This window comes from Rhinopithecus roxellana, chromosome 16, assembly GCF_007565055.1.
Source record: "Rhinopithecus roxellana isolate Shanxi Qingling chromosome 16, ASM756505v1, whole genome shotgun sequence".
Classification (NCBI taxonomy): domain Eukaryota; kingdom Metazoa; phylum Chordata; class Mammalia; order Primates; family Cercopithecidae; genus Rhinopithecus; species Rhinopithecus roxellana.
In genome coordinates this window covers 32,189,772-32,209,974 of record NC_044564.1, presented here as the reverse complement: position 1 = coordinate 32,209,974, position 20,203 = coordinate 32,189,772, and the positions used below count along the sequence as shown (strand labels likewise).

The 20,203-nt window shown below is 41.9% G+C and overlaps 1 protein-coding gene and 1 non-coding gene across 3 annotated transcripts in view; one reads left to right on the top strand and one right to left on the bottom strand.

Moving 5' to 3' along the window:
• Positions 1-20,203, top strand: part of FRMD3 (FERM domain containing 3) — a 305,527-nt gene that overhangs the window by 83,976 nt on the left and 201,348 nt on the right. The gene's annotated exons all lie outside the window — the stretch shown is intronic.
• On the bottom strand, positions 17,835-17,937 carry LOC115894102. The gene has a single exon (XR_004054147.1). It is a non-coding gene; the product is annotated as a small nucleolar RNA U13 (small nucleolar RNA).

The following is a 20,203-nucleotide window of genomic DNA, read 5'->3' as shown; positions in this document are numbered from 1 at the left end:
CTGAGTGTCAGGGAAAAGCTCAGGAATCCTGAAATAAGAGGGATGGCAGCAGGGCTGGGAGGAACAGGAGGAAGAGGCTGAATCAATTCTTATGTGGGGACTGGGCAGAGGTGTCTACATGTCAGATGATATGTTCTCTCCTTCCTCTGCCTGGCAGAGGGTAAAAATTCAGATGACATGCTGGCCATCAATGGGCAAGGGCCCAGTTTCTTTTTTTTTTTTTTTTTTTTTTTTTTGTTTTCTTTTTTTTTTTTTTTTTTTTTTTTTTTATTATACTCTAAGTTCTAGGGTACATGTGCATAACGTGCAGGTTTGTTACATATGTATACTTATGCCATGCTGGTGTGCTGCACCCATCAACTCGTCAGCACCCATCAATTCATCATTTATATCATGTATAACTCCCCAATGCAATCCCTCCCTCCTCCCCCCTCCCCCCTCCCCATGATAGACCCCAGTGTGTGATGTTCCCCTTCCCGAGTCCAAGTGATCTCATTGTTCAGTTCCCACCTATGAGTGAGAACATGCGGTGTTTGGTTTTCTCTTCTTGTGATAGTTTGCTAAGAATGATGGTTTCCAGCTGCATCCATGTCCCTACAAAGGACGCAAACTCATCCTTTTTTATGGCTGCATAGTATTCCATGGTGTATATGTGCCACATTTTCTTAATCCAGTCTGTCACAGATGGACATTTGGGTTGATTCCAAGTCTTTGCTATTGTGAATAGTGCCGCAATAAACATACGTGTACATGTGTCTTTGTAGTAGACTAATTTATAATCCTTTGGGTATATACCCAGTAGTGGGATGGCTGGGTCATATGGTACTCTAGTTCTAGATCCTTGAGGAATTGCCATACTGTTTTCCATAATGGTTGAACTAGTTTACAATCCCACCAACAGTGTAAAAGTGTTCCTATTTCTCCACATCCTCTCCAACACCTGTTGTTTCCTGACTTCTTAATGATTGCCATTCTAACTGGTGTGAGATGGTATCTCATTGTGGTTTTGATTTGCATTTCTCTGATGGCCAGTGATGATGAGCATTTTTTCATGTGTCTGTTGGCTGTATGAATATCTTCTTTTGAGAAATGTCTGTTCATATCCTTTCCCCACTTTTTGATGGGGTTGTTTGTTTTTTTCTTGTATATTTGTTTGAGTTCTTTGTAGATTCTGGATATTAGCCCTTTGTCAGATGAGTAGGTTGCAAAAATTTTCTCCCATTCTGTAGGTTGCCTGTTCACTCTGATGGTAGTTTCTTTTGCTGTGCAAAAGCTCTTAAGTTTAATTAGATCCCATTTGTCAATTTTGGCTTTTGCTGCCGTTGCTTTTGGTGTTTTAGACATGAAGTCCTTGCCCATGCCTATGTCCTGAATGGTACTACCTAGATTTTCTTCTAGGGTTTTTATGGTATTAGGTCTAACATTTAAGTCTCTAATCCATCTTGAATTAATCTTCGTATAAGGGGTAAGGAAAGGATCCAGTTTCAGCTTTCTACTTATGGCTAGCCAATTTTCCCAGCACCATTTATTAAATAGGGAATCCTTTCCCCATTTCTTGTTTCTCTCAAGTTTGTCAAAGATCAGATGGCTGTAGATGTGCGGTATTATTTCTGAGGACTCTGTTCTGTTCCATTGGTCTATATCTCTGTTTTGGTACCAGTACCATGCTGTTTTGGTTACTGTAGCCTTGTAGTATAGTTTGAAGTCAGGTAGCGTGACGCCTCCAGCTTTGTCCTTTTGACTTAGGATTGTCTTGGCAATGCGGGCTCTTTTTTGGTTCCATATGAACTTTAAAGCAGTTTTTTCCAATTCTGTGAAGAAACTCATTGGTAGCTTGATGGGGATGGCATTGAATCTATAAATAACCTTGGGGAGTATAGCCATTTTCACGATATTGATTCTTCCTATCCATGAGCATGGTATGTTCTTCCATTTGTTTGTGTCCTCTTTTATTTCACTGAGCAGTGGTTTGTAGTTCTCCTTGAAGAGGTCCTTTACATCCCTTGTAAGCTGGATTCCTAGGTATTTTATTCTCTTTGAAGCAATTGTGAATGGAAGTTCATTCCTGATTTGGCTCTCTGCTTGTCTGTTGCTGGTGTATAAGAATGCTTGTGATTTTTGCACATTAATTTTGTATCCTGAGACTTTGCTGAAGTTGCTTATCAGCTTAAGGAGATTTTGGGCTGAGACGATGGGGTTTTCTAAATATACAATCATGTCATCTGCAAACAGGGACAATTTGACTTCTTCTTTTCCTAACTGGATACCCTTGATTTCTTTCTCTTGCCTGATTGCCCTAGCCAGAACTTCCAACACTATGTTGAATAGGAGTGGTGAGAGAGGGCATCCCTGTCTTGTGCCAGTTTTCAAAGGGAATTTTTCCAGTTTTTGCCCATTCAGTATGATATTAGCTGTGGGTTTGTCATAAATAGCTCTTATTATTTTGAGGTACGTTCCATCAATACCGAATTTATTGAGCGTTTTTAGCATGAAGGGCTGTTGAATTTTGTCAAAAGCCTTTTCTGCATCTATTGAGATGATCATGTGGTTCTTGTCTTTGGTTCTGTTTATATGCTGGATTACGTTTATTGATTTGCGAATGTTGAACCAGCCTTGCATCCCAGGGATGAAGCCCACTTGATCATGGTGGATAAGCTTTTTGATGTGCTGCTGAATCCGGTTTGCCAGTATTTTATTGAGGATTTTTGCATCAATGTTCATCAGGGATATTGGTCTAAAATTCTCTTTTTTTGTTGTGTCTCTGCCAGGCTTTGGTATCAGGATGATGTTGGTCTCATAAAATGAGTTAGGGAGGATTCCCTCTTTTTCTATTGATTGGAATAGTTTCAGAAGGAATGGTACCAGCTCCTCCTTGTACCTCTGGTAGAATTCAGCTGTGAATCCATCTGGTCCTGGACTTTTTTTGGTGGGTAGGCTATTAATTGTTGCCTCAATTTCAGAGCCTGCTATTGGTCTATTCAGGGATTCAACTTCTTCCTGGTTTAGCCTTGGGAGAGTGTAAGTGTCCAGGAAATTATCCATTTCTTCTAGATTTTCTAGTTGATTTGCGTAGAGGCGTTTATAGTATTCTCTGATGGTAGTTTGTATTTCTGTGGGGTCAGTGGTGATATCCCCTTTATCATTTTTTATTGCATCGATTTGATTCCTCTCTCTTTTTTTCTTTATTAGCCTTGCTAGCGGTCTGTCAATTTTGTTGATCTTTTCAAAAAACCAACTCCTGGATTCATTGATTTTTTGGAGGGTTTTTTGTGTCTCTATCTCCTTCAGTTCGGCTCTGATCTTAGTTATTTCTTGCCTTCTGCTAGCTTTTGAATGTGATTGCTCTTGCCTCTCTAGTTCTTTTAATTGTGATGTTAGAGTGTCAATTTTAGATCTTTCCTGTTTTCTCTTGTGGGCATTTAGTGCTATAAATTTCCCTCTACACACTGCTTTAAATGTGTCCCAGAGATTCTGGTATGTTGTATCTTTGTTCTCATTGGTTTCAAAGAACATCTTTATTTCCACTTTCATTTCGTTATGTACCCAGTAGTCATTCAGGAGCAGGTTGTTCAGTTTCCATGTAGTTGAGCGGTTTTGATTGAGTTTCTTAGTCCTGAGTTCTAGTTTGATTGCACTGTGGTCTGAGAGACAGTTTGTTATAATTTCTGTTCTTTTACATTTGCTGAGGAGTACTTTACTTCCAATTATGTGGTCAATTTTGGAATAAGTGCGATGTGGTGCTGAGAAGAATGTATATTCTGTTGATTTGGGGTGGAGAGTTCTATAGATGTCTATTAGGTCCGCTTGGTGCAGAGATGAGTTCAATTCCTGGATATCCTTGTTAACTTTCTGTCTCGTTGATCTGTCTAATGTTGACAGCGGAGTGTTGAAGTCTCCCATTATTATTGTATGGGAGTCTAAGTCTCTTTGTAAGTCTCTAAGGACTTGCTTTATGAATCTGGGTGCTCCTTTATTGGGTGCATATATATTTAGGAGAGTTAGCTCTTCCTGTTGAATTGATCCCTTTACCATTATGTAATGGCCTTCTTTGTCTCTTTTGATCTTTGATGGTTTAAAGTCTGTTTTATCAGAGACTAGGATTGCAACCCCTGCTTTTTTTTGTTCTCCATTTGCTTGGTAGATCTTCCTCCATCCCTTTATTTTGAGCCTATGTATGTCTCTGCATGTGAGATGGGTCTCCTGAATACAGCAGACTGATGGGTCTTGACTCTTTATCCAGTTTGCCAGTCTGTGTCTTTTAATTGGAGCATTTAGTCCATTAACATTTAAGGTTAATATTGTTATGTGTGAACTTGATCCTGCCATTATGATATTAACTGGTTATTTTGCTCGTTAGTTGATGCAGTTTCTTCCTAGCCTCGATGGTCTTTACATTTTGGCATGTTTTTGCGATGGCTGGTACCGGTTGTTCCTTTCCATGTTTAGGGCTTCCTTCAGGGTCTCTTGTAAGGCAGGCCTGGTGGTGACAAAATCTCTAAGCATTTGCTTATCTGTAAAGGATTTTATTTCTCCTTCACTTATGAAACTTAGTTTGGCTGGATATGAAATTCTGGGTTTAAAATTCTTTTCTTGAAGAACGTTGAATATTGGCCCCCACTCTCTTCTGGCTTGTAGAGTTTCTGCCGAGAGATCTGCTGTTAGTCTGATGGGCTTCCCTTTGTGGGTGACCCGACCTTTCTCTCTGGCTGCCCTTAAGATTTTTTCCTTCATTTCAACTTTGGTGAATCTGGCAATTATGTGTCTTGGAGTTGCTCTTCTGGAGGAGTATCTTTGTGGCGTTCTCTGTATTTCCTGAATTTGAATGTTGGCCTGCCCTACTAGGTTGGGGAAGTTCTCCTGGATGATATCCTGAAGAGTGTTTTCCAACTTGGTTCCATTTTCCCCCTCACTTTCAGGCACCCCAATCAGACGTAGATTTGGTCTTTTTACGTAATCCCATACTTCTTGCAGGCTTTGCTCATTTCTTTTTCTTCTTTTTTCTTTTGGTTTCTCTTCTCGCTTCATTTCATTCATTTGATCTTCAATCACTGATACTCTTTCTTCCAGTTGATCGAGTCGGTTACTGAAGCTTGTGCATTTGTCACGTATTTCTCGTGTCACGGTTTTCATCTCTGTCATTTCGTTTATGATCTTCTCTGCATTAATGAGTCTAGCTGTCAATTCTTCCACTCTTTTTTCAAGATTTTTAGTTTCTTTGCGCTGGGTGCGTAATTCCTCCTTTAGCTCTGATAAGTTTGATGGACTGAAGCCTTCTTCTCTCCTCTCGTCCAAGTCATTCTCTGACCAGCTTTGATCCGTTGCTGGTGATGGGCTGCGCTCCTTTGCAGGGGGAGATGCGCTCTTATTTTTTGAATTTCCAGCTTTTCTGCCCTGCTTCTTCCCCATCTTTGTGGTTTTATCTGTCTCTGGTCTTTGATGGTGGTGACGAACTGATGGGGTTTTGGTATAGGTGTCCTTCCTGTTTGATAGTTTTCCTTCTGACAGTCAGAAGGACTCTCTGTTGGTCTGTTGGAGATTGCTTGAGGTCCACTCCAGACCCTGTTTGCCTGGGTATCAGCAGCAGAGGTTGCCGAAGCTGTCTGATTCTTCCTTTGGAAGTTTCCTCTCAGGGGTGTACTCCACCCTGGGAGGTGTGGGGTGTCAGACTGCCCCTAGTGGGGGATTTCTCCCAGCTAGGCTACTCAGGGGTCAGGGACACACCTGAGCAGGCAGTCTGTCCGTTCTCAGATCTCAACCTCCGCGTTGGGAGATCCGCGGCTCTTCCCAAAGCTGTCAGACAGAGTCGTTCGCGTCTGCACCGGCTCCCGCTACTTCCCCTGTTGGTCTTCAGCTGTGCGCTGTCCCCAGAGGTGGAGACTACAGAGACAGGCAGGCTTCCTTGAGCTGCTGTGAGCTCCACCCAGTTCGAGCTTCCCAGCGGCTTTGTTTACCTACTTAAGCCTCAGCAATGGCGGGCGCCCCTCCCCCAGCCTCGCTGCTGCCTTGCCGATAGATCGCGGCAGACTGCTGTGTTAGCAGTGAGGGAGGCTTCGTGGGCGTGGGACCCTCCCGGCCAGGTGTGGGATATATTCTCCTGGAATGCCTGTATGCTTACAGCGCAGTATTGGGGTGGGAGTTACCCGATTTTCCAGGTGTTGTGTGTCTCAGTTCCCCTGGCTAGGAAAACGGATCCCCTTCCCCCTTGCGCTTCCAGGTGAGGCAATGCCTCGCCCTGCTTCAGCTCTCGCTGGTCAGGCTGCAGCAGCTGACCAGCACCGATTGTCCGGCACTCCCTAGTGAGATGACCCCAGTACCTCAGTTGAAAATGCAGAAATCACCGGTCTTCTGTGTCGCTCGCGCTGGGAGTTGGAGACTGGAGTTGTTCCTATTCGGCCATCTTGCTCCGCCCCCCCAGGGCCCAGTTTCTTTATGGGGTGGGGAGCAGGTAAGCATTCTACCAGAAACGAGCTGCTTTGTCGATAATGTTGTGCTGATTCTGAATGTGGGGTGGGCAGAGCACTTTCTTTCTAGGCTGGAATGGATCTTCTTGGCAAGAGCAAAATGGTTGTTATTATTATTACTGATATGGTTTGGCTGTGTCCCCACCCAAATCTCATCTTGAATTGTAGTTCCCATAATCCCCACGTGTCGTGGGAGGGACCTGGTGGGAGGTAATTGAATCATGGGGGCAGTTACCCCTATGCTACTGTTCTCATGATAGTGAGTGAGTTCTCATGAGATCTGATGTCTTTATGAGGGGCTTTCCACCCTTTTACTCATTCTTCTTTCTGCCGCTATGTGAAGAAGGATGTGTTTGCTTCCCTTTCTGCCATGATTATAAGTTTCCCGAGGCCTCCCCAGTCCTGTGGAACTGAGTCAATTAAACCTCTTTCCTTTATGAATTACCCCATCTCGCGTATGTCCTTATTAGTAGCATGAGAGTAGACTAATACAATCTTAATTATAATTATTATTTTGAGAGACAGGGAGAAAGTACTTTATTGTTTTACCAACAAGGAATCCTGAATATTTCAGTGTGTAATGTTAACAACGTCTTCAGCAGATAGAAAAATCCTCAGAGCAAAATACTTGCTGACTGCCTCTGAGTCCTTCCATTCTGGTATTCTTATTTCCTTTCCTTCCCTTTGCTGTCAGAGAATCCCCAGAACATCATGGTGCCATTTTTACATCCTTCTCATGCAATCTAGCAAGATTAGGGTATTTCTGTGGCTTGCCAACCACCAAGGAGACATGACCATGTGTTTGGATTATATAATACTGATAGATTATTATTATTTTGGGGGTAATATTTTTAATGAAGTCAATTTTATGGCCATACATGCTGAAGTAGTGTTGTTTCCTATTGAGGGAAAACAAAAAATTGTCATCCCTGTTTCTGAAACATAGGTGTGCCAGGATAGTTCATTGAGATATTAATGAATAAACATGTGGTCTTCTTCTATTCCCTATTTTCTTCTGTGATCTGATTAGGGAGGCAGCCAGAATTGCTGGAAGATGTCAGCTCTTTCTTTCTTCTGTGAAAGGTGAAGCTCTAGAAAGAGATGTCTCCAAGTGTTCCTGATGGATGGAAATAAGAGCCTTTGAGATGTAGAAGGGAATAAGGGGAGGGAGATTCCAGGAACCTGGAAAGCGGTTACCATGGAAGCAGTGTGCTAGGGATGTGGTGGTACCACGGAGGAGATAGCACCATGGTAATTCCACTGAGGATGGACTCCCAGCCTTGCCACAGAGCATGGGACCCTAAAGGCATCAGAACAACTGGACCTGAGATGCCAGCTGGGAAAATGGACATCTTAGCTGTAATCATTGAGGACTAGAGGATAAGACATCAGGGGCCTCCTTGTTGCTTAGATGCTTCAGAGACTGCAGGACCTTGGCATAACCTTGGCCAAAGTACAGGGCGTGTATATGCATCAGTAATAACTGAGATCAAATTTCCTTCCAGCCCAGTGGTATGGGAGGACCAGAGCCAGATTTATATGGCAAAAATGAGAACTGTTGTATTTCTTGCATACCTGAGTTTATCTGTTAAGTAGTCATGGATAGGCTTATGGTTCACCTAATCTAACTTCCTTATTTCACAAATGAAGACAGAGAAACCCAGGACTGTGTAACTTTTTGAGGTTTTTCAACTTATCCAGGTCTCTTATTCAGGCTCTGTAAAATGAAGTGAATTGGCCAATAGTATTCCTAAGAGAATCTTTGAGAAATTGCTGCTGGGCATGGTGGCTTACTCCTGTAATTCCAGCACTTTGGGAGGCTGAGGTGGTTGGATAACTTGAGGTCAGGAGTTTGAGACCAGCCTGTCTAACATGGCGAAACCTGTCTCTACTAAAAATACAAAAATTAGCTGGACGTGGCAGCAGGTGCCTGTAATCCCAGTTACTTGGGAGGCTGAGGCAGGAGAATTGCTTGAACTCTGGAGGCAGAGGTTGCAATGAGCTGAGATCGTGGCACTGCACTCCAGCCTGAATGACAGAGTGAGCTTCCATCTCAAAAAAAAAAAAAAAAAAAAAAAAAAGAAGAAGAAGAAGAAGAAATGGCTGAAGGAATTAAGATTTTTGCCACTTTTACTTTCCTTTAAATTCCCTGAACACCACAAGGCCTTTTCATATGCTACTTTCTCTTGGAGCTCCCACCCCACACAAACCTGGTTCATCCTTTAGGACTCAGCCAAATGTCATCTTCCCTAGGAAGCCTTCCCTGATACCCTGTGTTTCCTCAAGACTGACATCCTGGGTTTATCCCATGTGTTAATTTTCCATTGATTCTGTAGCAAATTGCCATAAACTTAGTGGCTTGAAACTTAGTGGGTCTCAGTGGGCTAAAAAATCACAGTGTCAGTAGGGCTGTGTTCCTTATGGAAGCTCTAGGGGAGAACCTCTTTTCTTATCTTTTCCAGCTTCTAGTGGTGACTTGCATTCCTTGGCTTGTGACCCCTTCCTCCATCTGCAAAGCCGGCATCTTCAAATATCTCTCTGACTGTGAACTCCTCTGCTCCCTTCTTCCATGTCTAAGGACCCTGTGATTACTTTGGGCCCATGTGTATGATCCATGGTAATCGGGTTAGTAACCTTAATCTCAGCTGCAATCTTCCTTGTCCCTTGGGCATTCATGAGTTCCAGGGATAAGGACATGGCCATCTCTGGGGCCATTGCTCTTCCCCTGATCCTATTGGTGCACTTGTCACACTGTGTGATAAGTGCCCCTCACCCTGGCTGTCCCCACCTCTACACTCCAAGAGCTCAGGGGCTGTGTTTGTTTCCTGCTGCCTCCCCAGAAATGTGTACAGATGTGTCAAACTAGAAGCTCTAAGATGATGGTGTGATCTGTATTGTATAATAAAGAAATTTAAATTAGTTACTAACCTTTAAAAATTGGGATACTTTGCTTATATATTTTTAAGTGGAAGAATAAACAAACAAACAAAAAAAACTAATAAAGTTACCCATGACAGGCAAGGGAAAAACAGATGGAAAGGATGGAAATTAGTCTTTGCTGAATGTACCTTTTTGGTATATTTGACTTTGAAACCATGTACATGTTTTACATCATTATAAAACAAAGTTAAGTTAAAATGAGACAAAATGAAAATGGATCCCTTTTTCAATGAAAATAAAAAATTCCCATTTTTAAATGAAAATTATGGAACTGGACACAGGACACAAGGGACCTTGCTCCGCTTGGCCCTGTAGCCCCAACACATTAACTGCCTGAGACCTGTGGGCATTGGCATTAGGACCCAGGCTTGTAATAGGAACCCAGTAAATGTATGTGTTGAATAACTTGATGGTGAGCTTAAAGTATAGTTGATGGATGGGTTAAATGGGGCGAGCGTTGAGAGCAGACGATGAGCTTGGGGATAGGGATTAGTATTAGATTGGCAGAGAACATCTGGCCAGGTGGCATCAAGTGTAATGTCAGGAGACGTGCTGTTTTAGCTGGCATCTTGAAAGCGGGGCCTAAGAAGAAGCCTTATGTGCAGGTGATTTATTTGGGAAATGATTCCAGGAAGTCAGAGTGAGGGAGTGGGGAGACTGAGGCAGGGAAAGAGTAGAACTGAGGCAGGGAAGGAGTAAGGGTGCTGTTATGGACTAAATGTTTGTGTACCCAGCAAACCGATATGTTGAAGTCATAACTCCTCAATGTGGAGTCTCTAAGGAAGGTTAAATGAGGTCCTGAGGGTGGGGCCCTGCCCGATGGAATTAATGTCCGCATGAGAAGAGACACCAGAGAGCTTGTCCTCTTTCTCTTCCCCAGTGCACATGCACTGAGGCAAGGCTATGTGAGGACACAGTGAGAAGGCAGCTGTCTGCAAGAAAACCGAGGGCTCTCGCCAGGCCCCCATCCTGCCGGCTCTTTGACCCTGGATTCCTAGTCTCCAGAACTGTGAGAAAATAAATTTCTGCTGTTTGAGCCACCCAGTCTGTCATATTTTGTTATGGCAGCCTGAGCCGACTAAGACAGATGCATGGTTGAGGTCACTGCTGTGGGCCATGGCAGTTCAACCCAGCTGACTTCTGAGGAGGCTTCAGAATTGTCAGCTCTGAGGCCAGGAGGCCAGGGCAGCGTTTGCCATCAGTTTCTCTCCCCTGTTGGTCGAGTGTGGGCCCTGAGAGTGTTCGTTCTCCTGCACTTGTGAACTGTGCATGTGAATAGGCCTTGGCATCTCTCAGTAGCCTATGTGGTCTTGGGGACGCCCCTGGGGAGAACTGAGGCTGCGAGGTGCATGTAAGATATTATCATCTTGAAGTGAGCTGAAACCTCCACACAATAGTCCACCCAGACATGGCTGAAATTAGGGGTGAGGCTGAGAGCATGTGAGTCATGGTACCAGACGTGTCTGCTTATGGATACCTGCTCCAGTTGGGGAGTCAGAATTCAGGAGGCCCAGCGGTAGGAAGTTGGAAGTGAACAAACCAGCTCCTTGGTGAGACGTTAAGGCCAGGTCAAGTGGCCAGAGCGCTAGGGAGTGTCAGTGGAGTTAACAGCCACACAGGCTCTTACGTGATGGACAAATGGAATCTGTTGATTCTCCACAAGACTCAATTTCAGTTTTTCCTCTTTCTGCCTCTTGCATGATGTCACACAACCTTTTACTGTTGTTACTTATGAGTAAGATCAACTTCCAGGAGTTTTAATTTTTCTCTGTTTACACTATTGGGTGGGTCCAGTTAATGAACAATAAAATAACTTGATGACAGGTGGCAGAAAGGTAGCCGAATATAACAAAATGTCTAGAAAAATAAACATATATTAAGCAAATGAGTAATTAATTCATAAGTAGAAAATGATGCTTGGCCAACTGACTACCTTCTTATTTTGGGTATTCAGTTTTGTTTAATTTTTTTCTGCACCAAGTCCCTTTTTTCATTTAGTGTCTGTTTTTTGGCTGATGGAATTTCTGTATTTGATAAAAATGACCATTATACCCATATCTTGATTTGGATATTTTCTGATGACTTCCATCTGGCTGGATTTTGAGTTTGTAGATACAGTCTTCTTGGTTTCTGAATCTCCTTGCTTTTCATTTCTGTGGATGTACACTTCTGCAGGGCATCCTTAGGACCAGTCCCCCTGTCACAGGCTTTGTAGCTGATGACGCGGAAGCAAGCTCGTTTAGTGGAGGTTTTCTCTTTGGCTTTATGGTAGGTGTGATTAGACGTGCAGTACCCAGTACCATTGCAAGGGTCTTGAGCTGAATGAATTTCTTGTCCCACTGATTTTAATCCTCATCGACCTTATTGATACCAGATTTCAGATTGTTTTGTCTCATCCCTTTCGGTCATGGTTTGTGATCAGACAGATATGGCTGTCAACAGACTCTTTGGCCAGATCCTGGGGTTATAGTAACTTTACTTAATGCTTGTAGAAATCTCTATTCTTTGGCATCAGTGGTTACTGACCACCCCCAAGCTATAGCCTTGTGTCCAGCAAATGCATGTTAGAATGAAGGTGAGCGAAGCCCCAGTCCATTTTCATTCTTGGAAAAGCCACTTATCATCTATTAATCAGTAGTACGAGTGGTGTCTTTCATCTGGGAAGGACCTTAAAAATCCACTTCGATGTTTTCATTTTAATAGACAAGGAGCCATTGGCCACGGGGCTCAAGCAACTTGACAGGATTCACTTGAGCCAAGCCCTGGTTTGGACTCCAGGTGATCCAGCTCCACCTCCATTGTTTTTTTTTTTTTTTTTTTTTGAGAGGTAATATGCTCATTTTATTTTTTTCATGGTTACTTATTTTATTTACTTTTTGAGCTTTATTGAGGTATACTTGAGGAATAAAAATTGTATATGTTTGAAGTGTACAGTGTGATGTTTTGATATATGTATACATGGTGAAGTGATTATCACAATAAAGATAACATACTCGTCACCTCACATAGTTACAATTTTTTGTGGTGAGAACACTCAAGATCAGGTCTTAGGAAATTTCAAGAATACAATTAGCCTTCCTATATCCATGGGTTCTGCATCTGTGGAGTCAAACAACCATAGATGAAATATACTCAGAAAAAAATTGCCTTTGTGGTGAACAGTACAGACTTTTTTCTTGTCATTATTTCCTAAACAATACCGTATTAACAACTATTTACATAGCATTTACATTGTATTAAGCACTATAAGGAATCTAGAGATGTTTTAAAGTCTGTGTGAGGATGTCCACAAATTATATGAAAATACTATGCCATCCTATGTCAGGTACATGAACATTCACGGATCTTGGTATCCACAGGATCCAGCCCCACTGTTGATCTGAAGGACGGGACATCATGGGATCAATGAGGGTGTGTGTGACGTTGAGAAGAACCACTTTCTTTTATCCTTAATTTGCCCTTCATCTTCCTTTCTTTTCTTCATCTTTTTCACCAGTTAAGTCCAGGAATGCTATACAGCCTAAATCAGCCACTCATGTATAGTATTGATATTTCTGAGTAGTTGAACTTCAGACTAGCACTGGATGGTTCTCTCTGTATGCGAGAACCCATCCTGAGTTTTTATAAAGCATGTATGTGTGTCAGCAATCTGAATTAGTTTATATAAGAGGTGGGGCAATATTGTAAGTAGGTGTTTGTCTTTATTGCCCAGATGAAACTAATAAACCTCTTTATGGGATAGTGTCATGCCTTGAGTTTTATAGCACCTTCCTTTTAACAAACTCAGTGTTTCATTCTTTAGGCTTATTATATCTCTTAGCTTGCACTGTTTTTATTAATTTTTTTTTGAGACAGGATCTTACTGTGATGCCCAGGCTGGAGTGTGGTGGCATGATCACAGCCCACTGCAGCCTAGACCTTCTGAGTCCAAGCAATCCTCCCACCTCAGCCTCTCGAGTAGCTAAGACTACAGGCATATGTCACCATGCCCAGCTAATTTTTGTATTTTTTGTAGAGTCAGGGTCTTGCCATTTTGCCCAGGCTGGTCTCAAACTCCTGAGCTCAGGCAATGTGCCCAGTTTGGCCTCCCAAAGTGCTGGGATTACAGGTGTGAGCCACTGTGCCCGGCCTGTATTGTTTTAAGTTATGCTTATTCCTTTTAAAATTCAGGATTTGTTAAGCATTTAAAACAAATTCATAAATTAAAACCTCATTGAGATACCATTTACCACGTAGTTTGATGAACATAACACATGGTGCATTACATTGGCAAAGGGGGTGGGGAAAAAGATGCTCTTATAAATGTCTGGTGGGAGTTAAATTGTGTAACTTCTATTACACTTTTGTAATAGCTACTAAAATACGTTATCTCTATCTACCTCTCTCTGTCTGACTCAACAGTTCCATTTCTAGGGTTTTGTGTTGGGGATATTCTTGAACATTGTGAAATGTATACAGGAGTCTTCACAGTAGCACTGTTGGTTTCAAATGATTTGAAACAACCTCTCCATAGACAGGATAGGCTAAATCAGGCATGGCACACCAATACAATGGATGCGGCCATTAAAAAGAACAAGGCAGCTCATATGCATCAATATAAAAAGGTCTATAAACTATACTATTGAATGAAAATAGCAAGGTACTACCATTTCTATTAAAAAGAGGACAAAATATTAATATATTCATGGTTGCTTGTCTGTGTGGAATATTTCTGGATATATACATAAGAAGTTATATTGGTTACCTATGGGGAGGTTACTGGGTGGCTTGTGGGTGAGGGCAGGAGGAGGCTTACTTTCCATGATCAACCTTTTTGTATATGTTGCAGCATTCAAAAATTCTAATTTAAAGTTTATTTTAGAAAAATGCCCCCATGTATGCAAGTGATTTCCAAATTCCTCCTTCAATAATTTTAATGATTATGGAACACACTGAACTTCTTTTTTATTATTCTAGCTGTGAACTCTGTCTGCTGTGTATATGCACATATATAATCATATGCAATATTTAAATTTATACTCCTTTATATGTCAGTTGGGTGGTGAGTAAAAGAAAAATATATTTTTATTGGCAAACTTGATGTTGAGGTTTCTGATATAGTCAGAGATAGTTGCTTATCTCAACATTATGATGGTAAGTTTTTAAGAACACCTATTTAAAACACCCTTATATATATATATATTAGTCTGTTTTCATGCTGCTGATAAAGACATATCCAAGACCAGGAAGAAAAAGAGGTTTAATTGGGCTTATAGTTCCACATGGCTGGGGAGGCCTGAGAATCATTGCGGGAGGCAAAAGGCACTTCTTACATGACGGTGGCAAGAGAAAAAAGGAGGAAGAAGCAAAAGTGGCAACCCGTGATAAGCCCATCAAAGCTTGTGAGACTTAATTCACTATCATGAGAATAGCACGGGAAAGACCAGCCCGCATGATTCAATTACATCCCCCTGGGTACCTTCCACAACATGTGGGAATTCTGGGAGATACAATTCAAATTGAGGTTTGGGAGGGGACACAGCCAAACCATATCAATATACAATTTAAAAACATGTCAAGCCACATATTGCTTAGGGATATGTGGCTATGTAGTAAAAGTATAAAGAAGTGCACAGACCTAATACACATTAATTCAGTGGGGTCAAGGTGGGAAGAAATAGGATATGGAATTCAAGAGGGATGGGTACATGATGGTTTATTGCATTTTTATATCTTCTTGCATACTTCAAATATCACATAATTAAAAAGTAAGTGTTACTAACTTGTCAGATATAGGCAGAGTTCTTTTAACAAACTCGGTGTTTCATTCTTTAGGCTTCTTATATCTCTTAGCTTGCATTGTTTTTATTAATTTTTTTTTGAGACAGGATCTTACTGTGATGCCTAAGCTGGAGTGTGGTGGTATGATAAAAAGATGCAGAAATAATATAGGCATCAATTATCTGTATTTTCCTTGTTCTCTGTCATATTACACCAGTACCTAAAACAGAGCCTGACAGAGGGTGGGCCCTAAAAATGTTTGCAAAGATAAATAAACAGGCATAAAAGCCCTGCAAGCTACTGAAGTGGTGGCTGGTGGGTTGTGTGATGTTCTGGTGTGCCATCTTGTATAATGGGACCCCAGGAGAAGAAGGGGACATACCTGATAATGTCTACAACCTTTCTGGTGGGTAAGAAAAAAGAACCTGGGAACTTCTCAATAACCAGAAATAAAGATGAAATATAGAGATATGATTGGGTCTATAATAAAATTCAGATGCTACCTGTACTCCAGAATATATCATTTGCAAAAGGCCTTTTCATGGCTCTCAGTAAGACTGGTATTTTGTCTTCATACATCACACTCAGTGGCCCCCTTTGTGAATATATTTGGTTAAGATGGCTAATGTGGGTGTAACTCTTGATTCCCCTTAGCAATGCTGTTGCTGCCTTTCATGTATCTGTGCCCAGCCAAGAGCCAGGTTGTATGGGAGTGATTGGAATGACTGGCATTTACTGCTGCCCACTGGCAGTGGTAGAATAAATCAAGATAGCCATCAGCCATTTGGTTTCTATATTTGTTTAATATTTAGACATAGAATGAAAGGAGTGTGGGAAAATAATTAACATTGTAATCCTACAATAGCTACAAAAGATGTACTAATATGTAGTGACAAGAAAAGAATAATATGCTATTGTTGTTAGTTACCCCACCATATTTAGCAAGCTAGAGCAGTGCTGTCGAATAAAATTATAACATGAGCCACATATGTAATTTAACATTTTCTTGTAACTACATTAAGACATTAAAAGAGCCAGGCACGGTGGCTCATGCCTGTAATCCCAGCACTTTGGGAGGCCGAGGCAGGCAGATCACGAGGTCAGGAGATGGAGACCATCCTGGCTAACACGGTGAAACCCGTCTCTATAAAAATACAAAAAATTAGCTGGGCGTGGTGGCGGGCACCTCAGTCCCAACTATTTGGGAGGCTGAGGCAGGAGAATGGCGTGAACCCGGGAGGCAGAGCTTGCAGTGAGCCAAGATCGCTCCACTGCACTCCAGGCTGGGTGACAGAGCGAGACTCCGTCTCAAAAAAAAAAAAAAAAGAAAGAAAGAAAGAAAGAAATTAAAACAAACAGGAAGCAGGTGGAAATTAATTTGAATTAACCCAATCTAAAAAATTTTCATTTTAATACATAACCAATGTTAAAAAATTATGAATGAGATTTTATATTCTTTTTATCTGGACTAAGTCTTTGAAATCCTGTGCATACTTTATATCTTCAGTAGGATGCTAAATTTTCATTAGAAATACTTGATCTGTATCTAGATTTTACAAAATTTACAGTTGAAAAAGGAGATTAACATGTTCTGTATCCAAACTATTCCATCATGTATGATAGTGGCTACCCTACTGGACAGGGCAGAGTTAGAACTTATTCATAAATTTCTATGTTAGATTTTTTTTAATGATTCTGAGCATGTTTGTCAGTATGCTTTTGAGGAGATATAATAAAGAGTAGACATAGTCTTGCACTTGAGAACCTTATAAACTAATATAACAAATGTATATCTTGCACTGTGTGAAGTTAGTTTTTTGAATGAGTGTTTCAGCCCTTTTGATGGACTTAATTTTGAGAACTCAAATTAAGGTCTGAGATTTAAGGCGATAAAATTTTAGGCCAGGTGCAGTGGTTCACGCCTGTAATCCCAGAACTTTGGGAGTGTGAGGCAAGCAGATCACTTGAGGCCAGGAGTTTGAGACCAGCCTGACCAACATGGCAAAACCCTGTGTCTACTAAACAATACAAACATTTATCAGGTGTGGTGATGCATGCCTGTAATCCCAGCTATTCAAGAGGCTGAGGCACGAGAATCTCTTGAAACTGAGAGGCAGAGGCTGCGGTGAGCCGAGACTGCACCATTGCACTCCAGCCTGGGCGACAGGGTGAGACTCTGTCTCAAAAAAAAAAAAAAAAAAAAAAAAAGAAAAAGAAAAAGGCAATAAAAATTTGGATAATTCTTTCACAAGTATTCTTAAGCTCTGGTTAAAAGATCTAAGAAGTAGGCCGGGTGTGGTGGCTCACGCCTGTAATCCCAGCACTTTGGGAGGCCGAGGCAGGCAGATCACAAGGTCAGGAGATTGAGACCATCTTGGCTAACACGGTGAAACCCCGTCTCTACTAAAAATACAAAAAGTTAGCCTTTCGTGGTGGCGGGCACCTGTAGTCCCAGCTACTCGGGAGGCTGAGGTAGGAGAATGGCGTGAACCCGGGAGGCGGAGGCTGCAGTGAGCTGAGACTGCACCATTGCACCCCAGCCTGGGTGACAGAGCGATACTCTGTCTGAGGAAAAATATCTCAAGCATCAGTTCATATGGGGATGAGTAATTTAATTACTTAACATAAACCAGGAGGAGTTGAAATGAGGCCAACTAATTTTTTTCTTTTTTACGTCAGATGATGCTGTGCCGACGTTGTAACAAGGTTTGAGGGAGACACACCTCACATATGGGCTTGAGCACCCAATCACCATGCTCGTGAACTACAAAGGGATCGGGCCAACTCATTCTGAATATAGATTTGGTTCCAGATTTTTGACAGCTCCTATATCCCACGGGAGGATATCAATAGTGTGTACATATGGAGCGTCTATCGCATCAAAGGTTGAGTTAGCTAGAAGAGAACTGCTGGGGAAAGGCCACAGTTATTTGTTCCTCCATCAGCGTGGCTGCTGGAAAGTTCTAAGAGCCCAGAAGAGGGGGCAAGGATTGATAGCCTGCCAGTCTCCCTCTGTTGATATCTTGTTAAGAGGAATCAAGTCCTGGGACTTGGGGTTTTTACAGGAAATGGAATTAGTTCTTCCTCTTAAACTCACAAACCACCAAGAATCTACTGGGGATCCTTTACAGTTATGAATAATTTACGGAAGTCTATTATGAACTATTAAATTATTAAATAGTTATTAGTTATAATAGTTATCACTTGTTAAATTGTTAGATTATTAATAGTTGTTAATAATTCATAAGCAGTTTTACTTATTAAAGAGAGAGGCAGAGAAGCGACCAAGATCTGATTTGAGTGCTCTTGGCTGGGACTGGTCCTCTGGCCAGCTCATTTTGAGGGGGTGAGGGGATAATACTCTTCTTGCCTCTCCCCTGACAGCTCCCACTTCACTTTCTTGCCTGCTCATACTTTCAACCTGATGTCACAGCACATGCTGTAAGAAACTAGCCACGGGTATTCCGTGAAAAATTCATGCCAGCATCCCTGTCAGGCTATTTGGCCCCGGGCTAAACTGCAGTGTGGCAGTGTCACTCTGCACGGTGTTTTGCAATCACCTGGGTAGGTAATCACTGCTCCCCTTTAAAATAAAGACAGTATGGGAGGGACTAGTCAGTACTTCCGCGCGCGCGCGTGTGTGTGTGTGTGTGTGAGATATGTATTTGTGTGTTTGTGTGGAGTGGGGCAGTTTAACATTTCTGTCTATTGTTTTTTTGTTTTTTTTTTTAAAGTTTACCTGCTCCCAGCACTGATATCTATTGCTCTGAAAAGAAGTTAAAAAACTACCTTTTCTAATAAGTACGTGTGTATTATGGAAAATACAATCTAACCTCATTTAATGCTGCACCTCAGCATAATCACTGAAGTAGCGTATTTCCCTCCAGTGTTTAAAAACTCTTTGTGAAAAACTCTTTATGAAAAAATTCCACTGACTTGGCTGAAAAAAAGGTGTATTTTGTTTTTGTCATAAAAACAAATTGCTGGTGATTTAGGGAAGTCATGTTCGTTGCTCTCAGGTTGAAGGTCATTTTGCTGTGGATTGCTGACGCCTCAGGGCACCTATACATACTTCACATTTGGGGACTTATTAAACGGACATTCATTAAAGCCTCATTTCCAGATTTTATCCATTCAGAAAAATCACCCTTCATCCAATTGGGAAGAGTGTGTTTCTCACACTGCTCCGACTTTGAGTTACTCCATCAGTGCAGGCACTCAGGTGTCCCTGCAGCTGCTCTGGCACTTGGCTGGCAGCATGGTATTTTTCTAGAGAGTTTAACAGTTTTGTTTCCCCTGCCCAGCCTCTGTGGTTACCCATCAATACCTGGTGTGAGTGGCAAGGAGACTCCAGCCCTGCTATCTTCCTGGAGTCAGAGTCTTCCCTTTCCAGGGAGCTGAGGGTCTTTGTTCCAGGCTGCCACGTGGGGACTCTGCTATTCCAAAGAGGAGGAGGAAGAAGGCTGATAATATGCATTTCGCCTTTCACTGCCTTTTGGGCAGCAGTCTTGGAATGAAAACACTAAAAACAGATGTAAAAACTGAGGGTGACAGTTGGGATCTCATTAGCTTAGTGGCTGTCACAATACATCCAGGAAAGAGGCTTGTGTGCACGCGGCTATGTCTGAGAAGCTGGAACTGCACGTGTGTGTGTGTGTGTGTGTCTGTGTGTGTGTGTGCGCGCACGGGTGCACACACACACATGCCTGTCCTCCTGGAGGTGGGGCAGGCATTTCAGGCTTTGCCATATAATTTTCTTGCTTAAGCTTTAAAAAACTGTCAGTTGGGTGGCAGCAGGCTTGGTTATTTTTCTTTATGGGTGCTTCTGTAAATATCTTTAAATTTCAGCTTAGGCTTTTTAGAGGGCCATTCAGTGTGCAGAATAAACAGATTATGGCTTTGCCTTTAAAAAAAAAAGTTATTGAGGCATGAAATGCACCCAGTAAGGTGCCTCAAGTGCACTCTCTTAATTGAATAGCCGGATCAAGATGATAGTATTTCCATACACTATGAAGTACAGTGCCTCAATTTGATCATTTTGA